We start from the raw sequence: 16,282 nt of genomic DNA, 5'->3' as shown, positions 1-16,282 counted from the left end.
CAATTTTTTTTTTTTTTTTTTTTTAATAATATTCCTGCTTGTAGGTGAAACTAGATTAGCTCATAAATTGCAAATAGGGAATGAAGCTCCTAAGTTATTTGCATTTATGTTCAGCCCTTAAGGGACTTGCCAATACCAAATGCTATAAAACACATCATCATTGTGTCTAAAAAAGTGCTGCCTTGTCATCAGTGATAAAAGACAAGATCATCATTCCCTAATTATATATATTTCTCAGGTGAAAACCAGTAGATTCTAGCTGCAAACCGCAGATCAAATTTTCAAATTGAATGACATATAATTTTAAAAAACATATATGTTTCTTAATTTTGCCTTATGAATAAAGCTGGCGAAGTGCTGCAGAGATTATTTTGAATTTGTAGACTGAATAAAAAAATTTATATAGATTTGCACTAAAGTAGGAATAAAAATAATGAGAGCAATACAAATACAAAGCAAGACAAAGATGCACAGAAATCTTAAGATAAAACTGATTTATAATCAAGAATTATTGGGCCTTTAATAAAGCTTTTCTAGCTATCTATGGAAAAAATGGAAAAATAGAAATATTTCATGGATCATTTTTGAATTGTATTAAAATCAAATTTACCTGATTTTAAAAACAACAACTAAATGCTAATTTTCCCATCAAATATATTTTATCATTTGATTTTGGTAAAAATACTTMATCTTAATAAAGAACAACACTAAAAAAAGCTATAATTTCAAAAATTAAAACAAATTTTCTCTGCAACAGAAATAATAAATGTCAGCCTTCTCTTCTAAACTAGCATATTTTTTAAATATATTAGAACTCCTCATAGAAAGGAATTTCTCATTTGCATTATGTATATTCATCAAAACAAAAGCCACTACAGCAGAATTTTCCTAAAACTTTGCAGCACTCTTGATGTGCCTGTGCATTGACTAAATAGCACCCAGGAGATAAAACTCAATTTTTCCTCATATTTGTATTTTACACTGCAATTTAATTAAAACCCAACAATCATAGCATAAGACCAGACCTTGCTACCATAATATCAAAGATCAAACATGAATTGGCTTGACTGGGGACAGGATCAGAGCTCGGGGCAGCCAGCTGGTRCATTCCCAGAAATATAGAATAAAATGCCTTCAAACTGTTTGTATCCATGGTAGTTGAGATCTGGCCTCACTTTCCACAGACACTCAGTCCCAGGGGAGAAAAAGTTAACAAGAAACATCATACTTAACATTTTCATTACTCTTTTGATTAGAAGATATGCCTTAATAATGCTTTTTACACAATTAAATGTTTCAGCTTACTATATATTATAAACATGTCATCYTAGATTAGAGTTATTATAGCTATTAAGACTTTCAAAAGCATTATGCAAATTCTGTTTCAACTACAATACTATTTCATACAACCAGCAGCTAAGAAAGATGAGATTAGTTTAGCTATAAGAACACAACTTTCTTTTATTATTTTTATGTGACACACAGCATAACATATGTTCTATTCTTAGTTCAGACATCAATTTTTTAATCAAGCCTAAGACATCTGCAGTAAACAAGCTTCCTATCAAGCAGTACTTTTTGAGATAGCATGAGAACTTGTATTCAAATCCTGAGCATTCCCTAGTTAATTATGTAAATAATAAATGTAGCATTGTCTTGTAAACCATACAAACAATTTTGCTGCTCCTTCTCAGTACTTGACTTTTAATAGTCCTGTAATCCAAACACTTTCAGGCCGTCCATCTGGAGTAYGCACGCAGTCAGATAAAACTATTTACTTGCTTTTAAAGGGCAGCAGACACACTGTGCTTTTTTCCTGCATTACTGTGCTTATTTTATGCAGACCTATTGCCCTGGCTTAAGGTGTTTGGAGACCCTGACTCTGAGGAAACCAGGCAGAAATTTTTCMATGTTCACTAAATGCCAGTCAGTACCCTTCAGGAGTCACTAAACCCTTGGCAATAGAGGGACCTACCCCAAACCTTGTGCTACTGTCAGAAAAATCAACACCCCGCAGACTTAATGAGGCTCAGATAAAAGTCTACTGCCCCACTGATGGGTTTTTATCTCTATTGTGAGCAAACATACCACATGTACTGACCTCATTAATATTGTTTACATAATTGTTGGAATACACATTTATAATGATCATAAGCTTCCATAATGCAAAATTCCACCTGAAGATATAYACATTGCCTTACCTGTGCAAAAAACATTTTGCTTCTCAGTGGATCAATGGCTTGCTAATAATTTAGGTAAGTATGGAAGCCCTCCCTGGTTTACCAAAGGGATATTACCATCTCCAAAATAGTGAGGAACATCAATCATCTGAGGGCACTAGGTACAGATACACAAGCCAGGCCAACCCAATTTGATGATTAAGTGATTCTGAAAGAGGTGATCCCATTCCTGGTGGCTGCTACCCCTCTCTCACTGCTGCCGGCTACCTGAGGCATTTAGTAGGGCCACTTCCCGTCTTTAAACATGCAGAAGACAAAGTCCTAAAAGTGAAGAGTTTGCCATTAGGAGTAAACAGAATGGAAACTTTTTTTTGCTGAGAATACATACATAAAAAGTTTAGTTTTCTTCCCTTTATTCACTCACATTTTCAYGAACTTTTATTTCCAGAAACCTGAATAAAAAAATTGAGGATTTATACCAAATTTTGTTCCYACCTCACCCTGGTTTCAGACAACGATGTTTTCAAAGTAGCTGTTCTAACCTCCAGGCACGTTGTCTTTATAGGCATGGCCATCCTCAGAGCTGAGGCAGCCAAACACTCCTGTCTTCTGGCAATTTGTGCTTGGAGCAGAGCAAGCGGGTGCCTAGGGCAGAGCAGTAACAAGCAGGTTTGAACCCTAAAGGCTTCAGAAAAAAAAAGTGACAATTTTTACATTTTGAGACACTTCCATAAGGAAGTTTGCCCTGCTGTTGAAAATCTTAAAGGAGATTATTTGTCATTCCGAGCGCATAAATGGACACTCTGGTTCATTTCCAGTACCAAGAAAGATTTGCTTCTGCTTGGAAAGAAGAGAAGAATACTCCATTTCTATATTTGTGGACATTTCATTCTGAAAAAATGAAATATCTCTCTCATTTTTTTTTTAAATTCTTTCCAGCATTCAAAGGCAACYGTTAAGGCAGAAAACAAAGGATATGTAATTTTCACTCAACTTTTCAACTTTCTCCCTRATTTAAAAGGGATTTACTGAATAAAATTCCTTCAGCCTCCAGCTCTACCTTCTAAATCTTCTGGTGGGCTCTCTGATGTTTTTGTCACAATGTGGATGCATTTCCTAAGTCAAAAACTACTCATTTAGACTTGTGAAAGCTTCTTGACAATCTCCACTTGTGCACCTGTTGAAGACCAGGGTCCCTGTTTCGCTAAGGAGACTCTCCAAATGCACACTGAGCAGTAAGCAAGAGACAGATGAGTGCCAGCCCATGCAGGGCTAGCTAAACACACTCCTTTATCTGCCAGAGGATGGGGATCCTAGCATCCTGTTTTATAAAATGCTATTATCYGCTGTGCTCGGAGGCAGCAATGGTAGTACACTTCAGCTTCTCAGGACATCACAATCCAAGCTCACAGCCCTCCGTCCAGTCCAAAAGAGAAGATGAATTTTTGTTGTCTGTCTCAACCGCAGCTATGACCTTACCTGGTAGTATTACCTGGTTTTGCCTTTTAGCACAGATGCTGTCTCAAAATAGCACACATAGAGAGTTCAGCTCCAGGTCAACAGAATTATTTCTGCTCTGATAAAAGACTGGTACTCCTAAATCTAAGATTTTATGACAGCGTGTGTGATTCTAGATACTTCAGGGAATGTGTTTTGCTAGAACAGAGACTGTGATTTGCAGCAGCGGTCACTATGTAGCATCACTGTTCCTAGCTTAGGTCTGCATGTTTTGGTACTTTCTTCAGCAGAGAGACTACTTATTGATTCATTCTATAACTTCRTCAGCTGCAGAAGGGAAATATCAGGTTGGTTAAAGGGATGTTTCTCAGAGCCATGACAGTAAAGGGCTTCATGCTGTTGCCACTGCTGCACCCAGCTCTTGTGCTGCCAATTCAGTTGTCCTAACACGGACGTGCTAGGTTGTCCGGTCCCTGTACAGCAGCACTCACATGCACTCTCCAGCGTGTGCAGCTCCTCACACAGCAGCAGACTGATGACTGCATTTTTAGCAAAACAGAAACAGCTAGAGATCTGCAGCCTAGGAGCAGCTAAGCTAACGGGCATGAAGGCTTTACTTACACATGCCAGTACATGACGACTTCACACACCCCATAACTACTCACATAACTTGGGCTTTTACGACTCTTTTTGCCTGCTCTGAAGACTCTGAAATATTCTGCAAAGCAATGTTGTTGAACAAATCTATTGAAACCATAGAAAACACCAGCAGTGCAAAGGTTAACTGGACTTCCTGCCTTCTGCCTTCCCTTGGGAACRTGCTGTTTTACAAGGTGCTTTCTCCATGACTTTTTCCTGCATGTTTTATATTGACTGATGTCATCATCCTTTGGGATGTACCTGCACAGATAATACCTGCATCCTTCTCTGTACCTGCACRGATAATAAAACAGCAGTAAAGCTTCCAGTTTCAGATTGGAAAGGGTCCAAAATCCAGTAGGTTACTTAGCTGTCCTTATCAGGAGGTGGCCTGGATACTCATAGCTGCAGCTGAGTTACTGAGTTATAACAGTAAGGCTTATAATTCATCCTTTCAAGAAGTTTACATCAGGCTTTTAAAATTTTTCAGGTTCATCCTTGTCTGAACTAACTGCTATTATTGATTAGCTAACTTGTTTATTCTTCTTCAGAAACTAAAATAAGTATGAGGCAGTTCAATAAAAAAGCAATTTCATGCTATGATAACATTGCAAATAAGAAAAAAAATATCTAGTTAGGTGTGTGTCTGTGAGAAAAGGTATCTTAACAGCCACAAGACACAAATACATCAAATAGCAAATCTATCTATTCTTGGCTTGTCATGCAAGCTCACACCTAAAGAAAGAGAGTGTAAATTTATTAATGTGAGAACTGCATTGCTAACACCAGATCTGAATTCACACAACAATTTCACTTAACATTTCATGAGTTTATGCCCAGAAATGGAAAGAAAAATAAGAGCTTTTCCAAACCTCTGTTTGCCAGGAATACAGGAGATGTTTTTTCTGTACCACACTAATAACAAAAGATTTTTCAATTAATAATTGCTGCAATGCTGCATCAATTCAATGTTAATAATATTAATGAAACAGAATTGAAGGAAATAAGTGGAGGTCGTGGATCAAAATGTTGTTCATGGGATGCATGTCTCACAGGCTAAAGTAGCCAAGCTTCAACAATTTTCCTTCTTGTACACCATAGACTATCAAGCATCGAGTTTGGTGTCCAAACCTGGACACAGCCTTCTAATTCATAACTCGGAAAAAAAATAAACGTCGTGGAGTTACTACTCTGTAGGTTATACTCTTTCATACAGATTACAGTATACAATTTATCATACTTATAAAAGGATAATACTGACAATTCCAATTTAAGTCATGATCAATTACTGCTATGAGAATTTATGGCAAATTTTGTATCTTTTCCTTCCCATCCTTCCACAGCTGGCTGTTCTTACTTACATGGAATATCCCATACTTATCTGTACTGAAATAACTTTATGAAAAGATTTGATCATATGCCAAGATTATACTAGAAGTTAAACCCCTCCTAAAACATTTTCACATATTTCCTAGAATGGTGTCAGCTGCACCTGTAAGAAGTGTACTTTATTTAATCAGTCAATTAATTGCCTAATTAAAGTAAGGGAGATAACCGTCATACATGATTCCAAAACATTATCCTCTCCATGATTCACCGAAGTAATTTATGTGCTCTTGAGCCATTTCTTGAATTTGCAATTTGGCAATAAAGCTGTCACAAGGTTTCAAACATAAAATGGTAACTCGGCATTGGACTTCAGTTTTGCTATTTTGTGCTTTCACCTTGTTCTGTATTGTATTAGGGGCCTAATTTCTATTATTCAGTGTGGGCTCTTTTGCTTTCTTTTCACACTGAATTCAGATTTGTTCTTTACATTGTTAGATAGTCACCATTATAATTAATGGCATAAAGCACATGTGCTGAATGAGGCCCCAAAATTTATTAAAGTTATTCCTTCCTTCACTCTAATAAAAAAACAACCTTGTGCCAAATTAGTCAGGAAAAAATACAAGTACACTGAGATTTACGGTAAGAATGTGGTCTAAACTGGGATCTTGCATCACTAGTCTGATCTCCTGTGCTGGATTTGCAGTCCCTTAATACATGTCCATCAACTGGACTAGCAGCTTTTCACTAGGTTTGCGCTCGACCTCTTTATCAGTAACGTCATAAAACATTTGGCACAGAAAGTTGATGCACAGATGACAGAAAGCATAAAAAACTGCTGGGGGTATCATCTTCTGTGCCAACTGGGTTTCTTAAAAACAAAGATCCTTCTACAAGTATGTGTCCTAAAACAGGTTTGTAATGGGTATGCAAAATTAAGTTTTTAGGTTTTCATGAAAATGGAAAGATGAATAAAATACAGTGGAGTTTAAAAAAGAATAAATAAAAGTCAAGAAGCACAACAAGTCAGCAATTTTCAGGAAAGATTGCCAGGTTAAAGTGGCATTTGCGGTAGGGAGGGAAGATTTTTTATAAAGGTCCCTTTTTATTATAAAACCTTACAGCCATATTCCTTAGGAAAGAAAAATGTAATAAAAGAAAAGAACCAATAACAGAGCATACACTGCCTTCCCTGGCAAATATGAGTTCATGCCCCCATCTATCTTTATGCATCTACAGAACTTTATTTGCATGGACTTTTACTAGCTAAGAAATAGAGATTTATAAGAAAAGTTGCCTCCCAAAGAATATTACAGTTGTATTTCTTCATAAGTGCATAGATAATTTTTGCTTTGTTGTTCCTGAACAAAAAAGGAGCTAGGCAAACTGGATAGACTAGCATAGACCGGACGTATCCTATCAATATGATTCCCAAAGCAGTGAAAATTTTTCAAAAGGGTAGTAAGGAAAAAGATAGAAAGAACCACCAAAATATTTAATAAAAGCCACTATCAATCTTTAGAATAGCAAGTTTGCAGGGAAAAAAATACTCAAGAGAGTATGAGCTTTATCTTTGTTTTTATAGTTTGCCTGCTTGTTTTAAAAGGAATAATTTCTGTTTTCTGATTATAGACCTTTAATACATCCAGGCTGAGTCCTCTCAAAACATGCATCTGAACTGTTTTTTTTATATTTTGCCTTTCAGGGAATATGTACAGCCTCTGAGATCTCTCTCTCTCTCCCCCACAATCTGCTTCCCAACAACAACATAATCCAAGACTGAATTTCTGAACTCAACATTCAGGTAAGTCCAAAACACATAATGACCCCTAAGAGCATCCCGACTTTTTAGTTACGTAATATTTGGTTCCCTTGCCTCTTGACAGCTTGTTGGCTTCTTGGGTCTTATGCCGCCTTCGCTCTCTCTCAACTCTGCTCCCATCTACACAGAACATTATCTACACCATTTCAGAAAATTGCTTAAACTTCTTCTACTTCTGGTTTCTCCATATGTAAAAAGCAGGAAGAGGTAATAAAGTGGGTACTTTTGTAGATAAAACACTTGGACTGTTACACACACAAAATAATCACAATAAAGAAAGAATTACTGGGATTCTTAAGCATTTCAAGGGCTGTAAGAATTTGGCCCCTAAATTTCTGTTGCTGTTCTTACTTGGATGATTGCTCTTAGGCTGATCACAAAGAGTTCTCACATGTGTACAAATTTAAAGGGCTGTTTTATAGATCAAAAATACATACTCAATTACTTCAAGTAACATTTGGGGAACTGCATCTGAATAGCACATAAAATTGTTCAATGAATCAAAGTCAAAGTTGCTTTCAAAATCAGAAATCTGGAGGTAACTATAATCCATACACACTTTCAAGGGAAAGCTACTTACTGGAGAGTAGTTTTCGTCTACATCGTAAATAAAGCAGAGGTTTTATACAAAGCCGCTTCAAACATGCATCTGCACCGATTCTGCTAAGAACGGTAGTGTCCTGGGACAATCAACGTAGTCCGAGTCCATATTGTCTTGATTTGCATTACAGTATGCTTGTACTACATAAACACTTATCAAGCAGCTTATCTTCCACTGTAGATGTTTCCAGCAAGCTGACTAAAGCTGGACATACAACAAGATGCAAGTCAAGGGTATGACGCTACTAAGTCATAGTAACTCCATGAAGGAGCTTCATCAAGTTGGAATTTTCCCTTGCCATCTATATTGTTATTATCAAGGTCTTTGTAATGTATATAGAATGCATTTTTACCATTTATATATGCTATGATTAAATACATATATATCAGTTGATACATACCAAGTTTTCTTCATTGAAGTCAATTTTAATGCTTCTGCTAATTTATGTAAAGTACCTTAAAAATTGGTTCCTACAAGATGACCAAGTACCAGGTGATTTGGTGGTTGCAAGGCGCACAGCTTTTCCATCATGCTCATAGACRAATTTGTTGATACTTCAGTCTATAAAGCTAAATAAAGAAATGAAGATGTATACTGCTGTGAGACAGGAGGCATTGATTTTTTTTTCAACTACTGCATTATGAGACTGCATTAAAAGCAACGAAACCCAGCAGCTGAATATAACGCGGAAATACAATTCAGTCAGTATAKAATAAAATAAATATTAGTACTGTCATCCACTATAATTACAAACCATGCCAATCACCCTGCACAGAGCAGAGCTTCCTTAACACAATTTTGACTTCTTGACCGTTGAAGACTGACAATTGCTTCCAAAGGCAAATGAATCTAGAAGTGTGCTTTCCACTGTGTACTTTCTATCATGAATCCCCAGTTTAAATGGACTATTTGACTGGACTTATTACTTTTAATAATTCACTTCCAAGTGATGCATATCTTGGCTGGGAGCAAAAAGCACTTTTTCCCCTAAGGATTCTTTGAGCCCTAACTTCACTTCAAAAATATCTCAATACCTTGCGCCAGAAAATAATGGATAATGCTAGGCCAATTACACTGGCAAATGGGGCTTTATATCACATTTCCCACCCTGCCTTTTCATGCATCTATGCACAGAATGAGTTCCTCATACACATATGCAAAGACAATGTATTACCCTCTAAATTTCTCCCTCATGGCAAGAGCCTTTCATAATGTCTGTTTAAGCTAAGCAACAGCTAAGCAGCTTGGATACTCTCCTGGTCACACAGTTCAGAACTTCCTTAATTTAAGCTATAACATATTTTCTTTCCTGACCCAAACCTCTTCTTTATACTTTTGTGCACCTGTTACTTGAATAATTTACTATTTATGGTAAGTACAATCATATATTTGCACAGTGCCAGCCGCAAAAATTTAAAATCTGTGAATACTATCAACACCAATAGTATCAACAGTAGAAGAAGTAGCAGAAATAAGTATGATACTAATTCCATCACACAAAAATATCAAAATCCTCTTTTAGTGGATGGGCTATTGCAACAAAAAAAAGGAACAATTTTCAGAGATGCTTAGTGACATAGAGAGAAACACAAACATTCATTTACAGAGTTCTGAAATACTAGGTAAATGTTCTGGTTTTATGTAAGAAAAACCTAACTCTTACCCTAAATGCCCCAGGTCACTGGATTCCTTGGGAGGAATCTTAATGTACGAACTGTATTTTTGCCTGAAGGCAAAAGGCAGCTTTGTCACAGTAGGTTATCCCACCTACTTAGCGCGAGACTGCTGCGCCTTTGGAAAACCCTGCGCAGCCARAGACCAAAGAATTACATGGTGCACAGTGGGCAACCGAGGAGAAACAGCACGAGCTGGGGGACAGCCAGGGTCTGAAGGACTGCGCAGGCACCATCTCTACAGACACACTATGGTGCTCAGGAGGACAGCTAGAGAGGGATGACACTGGGGTACATTTCCACACAAACTGTATACATTTCAAACAAACACACCAACCAAATCAGAAATATTTGTGGATGAGAAAKATCTCAAGCTCTTGGAGCATATACACCAAACATTTTTGTATATATATATTTATATAATTATTTGCTCAATGATACATCAATACTGCTTGACAGAATCAAGAATTAAAYGCAGATCTCATGACTCACAGACCAGCACATTAACAAAGAATAGGTTGTTTACTGGTTATCTCCCATCTAACAGAGTAAAAAATGCGAACACTTCAGGGAATATGCTATGAGTTAAGTGGGGAGAAATTCTGTTCTTTTAGTTTAGAATGTAACAAATTCAGCAACAACTATGAATTCAAATGCTTTCAAGCCTATTGTRTGAAATTCYTCTACTGCAGAAAGCTTACACAAARCTATAGACTCTTAAAGTTTAAAGTTTAAGTTGTACCTTTTATGTTYACACCTCAAGAGAAGCAGAGGAGCTCTACAAACCCCATCCCTGAGTAAGTTCTCTCTCAGACCAATCTCTTGTAGCAGATAAAGTAACTTACTTGTATATGATCTAACTATTTAGGACAGAAAAATTTAATTAATAGTTTTGATATAAAGCAGATTTGTAACCTTCATATCAAATATTTCCTGTTGCATCCAGYGACATAGCCGGACCACTGACAAGTGGCTTTATAATCTAGACACTGTTCTTTTCAGGCATCGCATGTCAAAACTCAGCAAAACATTGTGGCGTAACCCTATGACTTCCATGCAGAAATTCATGCTTTATTGTGATCTGAAAGCTTAAATTGCTCCTCTGGTTAAAGCAGACAACAGTGCTATCTTTATCAAACTGCTGGATGCTTCATCCGATTGCCTGAGTCATTGGCAAAATAGCTTGAGGCTAGACAGGTATATTACTCTTTAGAAACAGATGGTGATGCACACAGGAGGCTTCAGAAACACAGACATTCTCAACATAGTAACAGATTTCTCTAACRCGAGCTGTCCCATTTATTACAGTTTATACAAAATTTTTGCTCTTACCTCTATTACCCTGCCGTTAAAAGTACTTGGAAATAGGCATCAGCACAAGGAGTTTTATTTTCTGAGAACCACCGTCAACACAGAAGAGCTATTCATTCCTTCTTGTGTAGTACACATTTTGGCAGAGACAACTAACGCAGGAAATTAATGTTGAAGATTAGCATTAGATAAGGATGTTTTTGGCAAATGGGCCTGAAACACCATAGTTCTCTGGAAAAAAGATACAGCAGTTAATGTTATTTGGGGTATTAATAGCTTAGAGAGGAGGGAAGCAAAAGAAATGCAGGACTATTGCAACCATTTTCTAAAGATTATCTTCCTGTTTCATCTGCATTTTCCTCATAGTAATAACTGAATAGCTATTAAAGTTATATCAATATTTCTTTCCAATCCATCTCACAAAAAGTCAATGTACTCTAACATATAGCATTCACTTTCACATTCTCAACATTTCTGAGCAYAGTGCTCAAGTTAGAAACTAAACCTATTCTTCACTTTTCATAATTGCAAATAAATTCTTTGTAGAAAGGTCTGCAGAAGGCGGAGGTCACAAGAGAGATAGTAAATAGACCTACCATTTCCATATGTTTTCACTTGGGATTTTTATAGATGAGAACTTGACAGAGAAGGGAAAATAAATAAGTATCAATTTCCTCTTTGCAGGAGTTACATAGCATAAGCACATAAAAGTATCTAATACRACTTTAAAAGAAATCATTTCTATGCTAAAACACAGCAAAAAGACAATATCCACATTCTCAGTACAATCACCTGTCAGAATAAGTCAACAGTACATACCAGGTTTGGTAAATACTTGAGGTTAATTCTTAACCTTAGTACTGCAGGTTTTTGCTGTGCTTTGGGGTTCATGGAAAACTTGTCCAGTACTGTTTTACAGAAGAAAATGAAGAGATGTTGCAGGTTCAACTATAATAATTCTTTTTTTTTGGGAGATGAAATTCTAATTGGACACTTTTTTGTTTAAGAGAAAGAATACTACAGCATTTCCATGAGAACTTTGTGTTAGTGCTAGTAATAAATCTATTTAGGGACTAAGTATTTGCTGTTTTTTCTTTCTTTTCTTCTTTTGCCTAGAGTTTTCAAGCACTATGAGTTTAATGCATCGACCATGTTTACAAAAGATGAAAGAAAAAGCAAAGGGGAAACGAGTAAATTTGTGGTAGTAAGTGGCAGATATTCCTCACTATTGAGTTAAACAGAATTAAAACAAGTAAAAGGAATTTAGGAAATTGCTCCCAAGACTGAAATGATGACATTTCATTACCAAGATAGCCACAGAAGGCATCAAATAACCCAGTAATTTATCAAGATCTGGAGACCTAAAAGGAAAAAAAGCTGCCTCTGCTGCGTGACTGATTTTGTGTTCAACTAAGTCAGGATGTGCTTGCTTGTTTATGACCTTTTTTAGAACCAACAAGGTACTCATCTATTCTTCAGGAAACAGAAGATAAAYAGTGTTAAGTATTACAGCTAAGAATAGACTGACTCATCTTTTACTTTATGGGTGACATCATTCCTCCAGCTGCTCAGCACGGAGGAGGTCAGTTGGTGATAATCCCTGCCAAATGGGTCCAAAAAGCACAGATGAGGAGTGGAGCTGACACATCACCATAATCTTCTTCACTCTGAGATTGTGGACTCTTTGGGATGAGCACAGCATGCCCCAGGATTTCACATATTTTCAGGGGAAGTGTCTAGCCAGAAGGAAATGGAGCCAGACAGCAGCCACTCTTGGTGGCATTTTTCCATGGCAAACAGGAAGATAATCCACCAGAAAACCCACTGGAAGCRCCGACTGGAGATGTATCACCCCTTGCTTGTTGGCTCTGCTCACATTACTGAGTTCATCGTGCATATGCATGGAGAGGGAACGAGCAATTAAAGCGAGGCCACTAATGCCATCCTGGCTCAGGACTGCATTTTCCTGCCAGGGAGAGAAGCCAGGTAGCAGCAGGAAGTGCCCAGACCTCTCTAATATTACCCCAAAATTTGCAAGGTGGYAATGAAGATTCGCTGCAGATCCTTATGTTAGAGATAAGTACGGACACCCTCTGTGGCTCCCTGGCCACATTTAAGGATTTGTGGCACGTTGCTTTCACCCATCCAGCTAAGATGAAAGCTGTTAGATATATTGTTTGCCACGAGGTACAGAAGGGAGCAGGGATGAATCTTGGTACTGTCTGATAATACACTACTGCTTGTGCCTGCGTGCAGCAATTTGGGAACTAATTTTTGTCAAGAAGATGCAAGAGGAATAGCCTAAATCCATGCTCATCAAACATTTTGAGAAACTGTGCTCAACCAAACTTTGGAATACATACATCCCATATACAGAAATGCTTACAGATTCTTACACAAACTTCACTCAGTTTCAGGGACGTATTGTACTTTTACTGGTCTTCACATCAGAGTCTTAAAATTGATCTTTTTTTTAAAATACTCCTGATTCACAAGTCGCTAACTTTTCAATAGTCAGCTAAGACTGAGATATTTCCTCCCTTGAGCTCAGCATAGAGTGCAGTGAGGAAACAGGAAAAAAAGACAGTAACAGAGAATAATAAACAAGTAAGCTTTAAATAAAGTGTTCGATAGAGGAGAGTCATTTAATTGCAGCTACCATTCAGCTAGCAGATAATTGTATAGGTACTATGTGATCAGCACAGGGAAAAAATGTAAATTTATTCATCTCTTCTAACCAAGAAATAATATCCTGATTAATTTTAGGCCATCTTCATTGTTCAATAATAGTCTGAACAAATAAGCTCACAATTAAATCCTGGGTGGAAGGCAGCAGACAGCTAAGATAGTTGGAGGATAGTGAAATCTATAAGAAGTCTTCCTCGGGGATTTTTGATTAGTAAGGTGGTATTTAGTGCTTGCAGAGGATTTAAAAACATTCCAGTAGACAAGTGAATAGAAAACACCTACCTAAGCTTTCCCCCCCCACCCCTTCTCTTTACAATAGACAAAAAGCTTCCTGGTGTGGGAAGCTAACATTTCAACAGAAAATTAGAAATATACATCAAAACCATAAAAACAACTGTGGCTTCTTTATATTTAAGTACTCATTTATCCAGCACATCTGAAATTACTGAGGCAAGCATAATGCCACATCTATTTCTACTGAGTAGTGCTTTGCTCCACAAAGTTTCCTATCAAAATTAATCTAGCATCTTGCGTATGGGCAACACACGCTAGAGGTGAACACCTTGATCAACAAATCTAAAATGCCACAGTGACAAAGACCTTTGCACTCAGTGTTTAAATTGGAGGGGTCTGAGGACCAGCTGCTTCATACTCTGCTCTATCAATGTCTGTTCTCACCACTCCATAGCAAACCTAAGATCCAAAACGAAAAAGCAATATCTAGTAAGATCGCAGGTAACACTAATAACATCTGAGGTCCCTGATACCTCAGAAACCTTGTTAAATAAAAATAGAAATGATAAACCAGCTTGTCCCCAGATCTGAAGATAAACTTAATCCCAAACAAGTGGGCAAGACTAAGACATTTTTCCATTTGATAAACAGGTAAGAGAGCCTGGTTTCCTGTAATGAAAAAGCTAAGTTAATGCAAACCAGAATCTACTGTACAAATATACACAGAACAGAAAATCACAGTTGCGTAAAATTGATCATTTCAACACCCCTGTGAAAGAGGAAGAGAGCAGGTGGTGGTCACTCAACTCCTTAGACAGAGGCAATGCCTCTGTGCAGCAGAAGGCAAAAAGCCACCTTTCCCTGCATTTGCAGTAGGCATTTTGTCAGTATTTTCTGTTATTACTTTCATCCCATCCTTTCCCAACTTTAGTTCCTCAGTCTGTCACCTCCCTAGCACCAGAAGTCAACRTCCCTCTCTAATGAGCTCTTCAGTGAATTCTTACAACTTACCTGGCTGTGAGGAAATAGATTCTCCTTTGCTTTAAGTGCAATACTTCTGGGCCCGATTCTCTACCTTCTACACATGATAATCAGAGTTCTGATATGAGGAAAAGAAAAGCTAACTCCTTTCCTTCCATTCCACAACAAAGGAAAATGAACTATGCTAGCTTTTTCCTGTGACCTACAAGCCTGTGGGTAGCAYTCATAAGAGTAAGATATCTACCTGCAAGCTAGACAAGCATTAACATCACCAGGCTTCACAGTGGTGTTCTTCCCAAACTACTTTTCCCCCTTGCCCATGTCCTTCTCCAATTTCAGTCATGCTAGTCAAGTTAGAGATTTTATACAAGACATACCAGGGTGATTCTTGTGCTATTTGACCTAATCCTTACACAAAGATTCTGCGCTCCACGTGTGCACACACCAGCCACTCTTTTGGCTTAATTCTGTAGTCCTAGTTTACAATAACATCTTATGCTGTATTGATCAGCCCCACAGTCTGTTCAGTTATATCTACTGAGAGGAACTAGTAACTCATAGAACTGTTTTGAGATGTTTTCTCCAGGCAGTGCCATATTATTCTTCATTTGTTAATTACGAACGCAGTTGCACTGAACTACTAGTACAAAACTTCATTACCATACGTTTGAAAAGAAAGCCCAATGAGACAGGCAGGCAGCATAAAACTCACAGCATTGCAATCATTTTGGACTCCTACAGGTATGTTATCATCTTATATAGAAATCAGAAGTTCTCATTCAGCACTTTGTGGACTATTTTTTCCTTTGTTCCTTCACCTAGGAATAATCCTAGTCCCAAAATTTGTTGGGGACACATCCATCTCACTCCTCCAAAATTTCTTAGAGTAGGTTACAAAGTGTCTCCATTCCATACGGCAAAGCTCTGCTTTCCTCAAGACTCAGATGTCTTTCTTCAGAGACTGAAAAAACAGCCTATATGTTTATGGATCATGTTTTAAATTTATGGCTCAAAAGGGTTCTGAGGGCCATGCGGCTGCTATGACCGTACCTGCTATAGGGTAAGTGCTCTTTGTCTACTGAAAAGTTTAGATACTGCAGCTCAGCTTCATAAATAGGAAGGCTTGCTGCTTTATGTGAACTCCCTCTGCCTCCCTATACCAATTTAAAAGTATCTTTTCTAGTGCTGACATGTTCAACATTGCTTTTACCTCTTGTAGGAATCTTGTCAATTCTCACTACAATGTGGCAATACAGTTTAAAAGATTTTTTTCCATTGCTCTTTAGAAATTTCAGGGTGTATAGCAAAGCTTTGTATGGCACCAATCATTTTCTAAGTAACACTTAGACATTTTAGAGAAGCAAAT

The 16,282-nt window shown here is 37.4% G+C and overlaps 1 long non-coding RNA gene across 1 annotated transcript; it reads right to left on the bottom strand.

Moving 5' to 3' along the window:
• Positions 1-2,723: 2,723 nt before the first annotated feature.
• LOC112949363 lies at positions 2,724-11,238 on the bottom strand. The gene is made up of 3 exons (XR_003249813.1): positions 11,035-11,238; positions 8,485-8,598; positions 2,724-2,825 (listed from the first exon to the last, which is right to left on the bottom strand). It is a non-coding gene; the product is annotated as an uncharacterized LOC112949363 (long non-coding RNA).
• Between the last annotated feature and the right edge of the window lie 5,044 nt (positions 11,239-16,282).

The sequence above is a fragment of the Nothoprocta perdicaria genome, unplaced genomic scaffold (genome assembly GCF_003342845.1).
Source record: "Nothoprocta perdicaria isolate Ctin4 unplaced genomic scaffold, notPer1 scaffold_291, whole genome shotgun sequence".
Classification (NCBI taxonomy): domain Eukaryota; kingdom Metazoa; phylum Chordata; class Aves; order Tinamiformes; family Tinamidae; genus Nothoprocta; species Nothoprocta perdicaria.
This window is presented reverse-complemented; position numbering and strand designations above follow the sequence as displayed.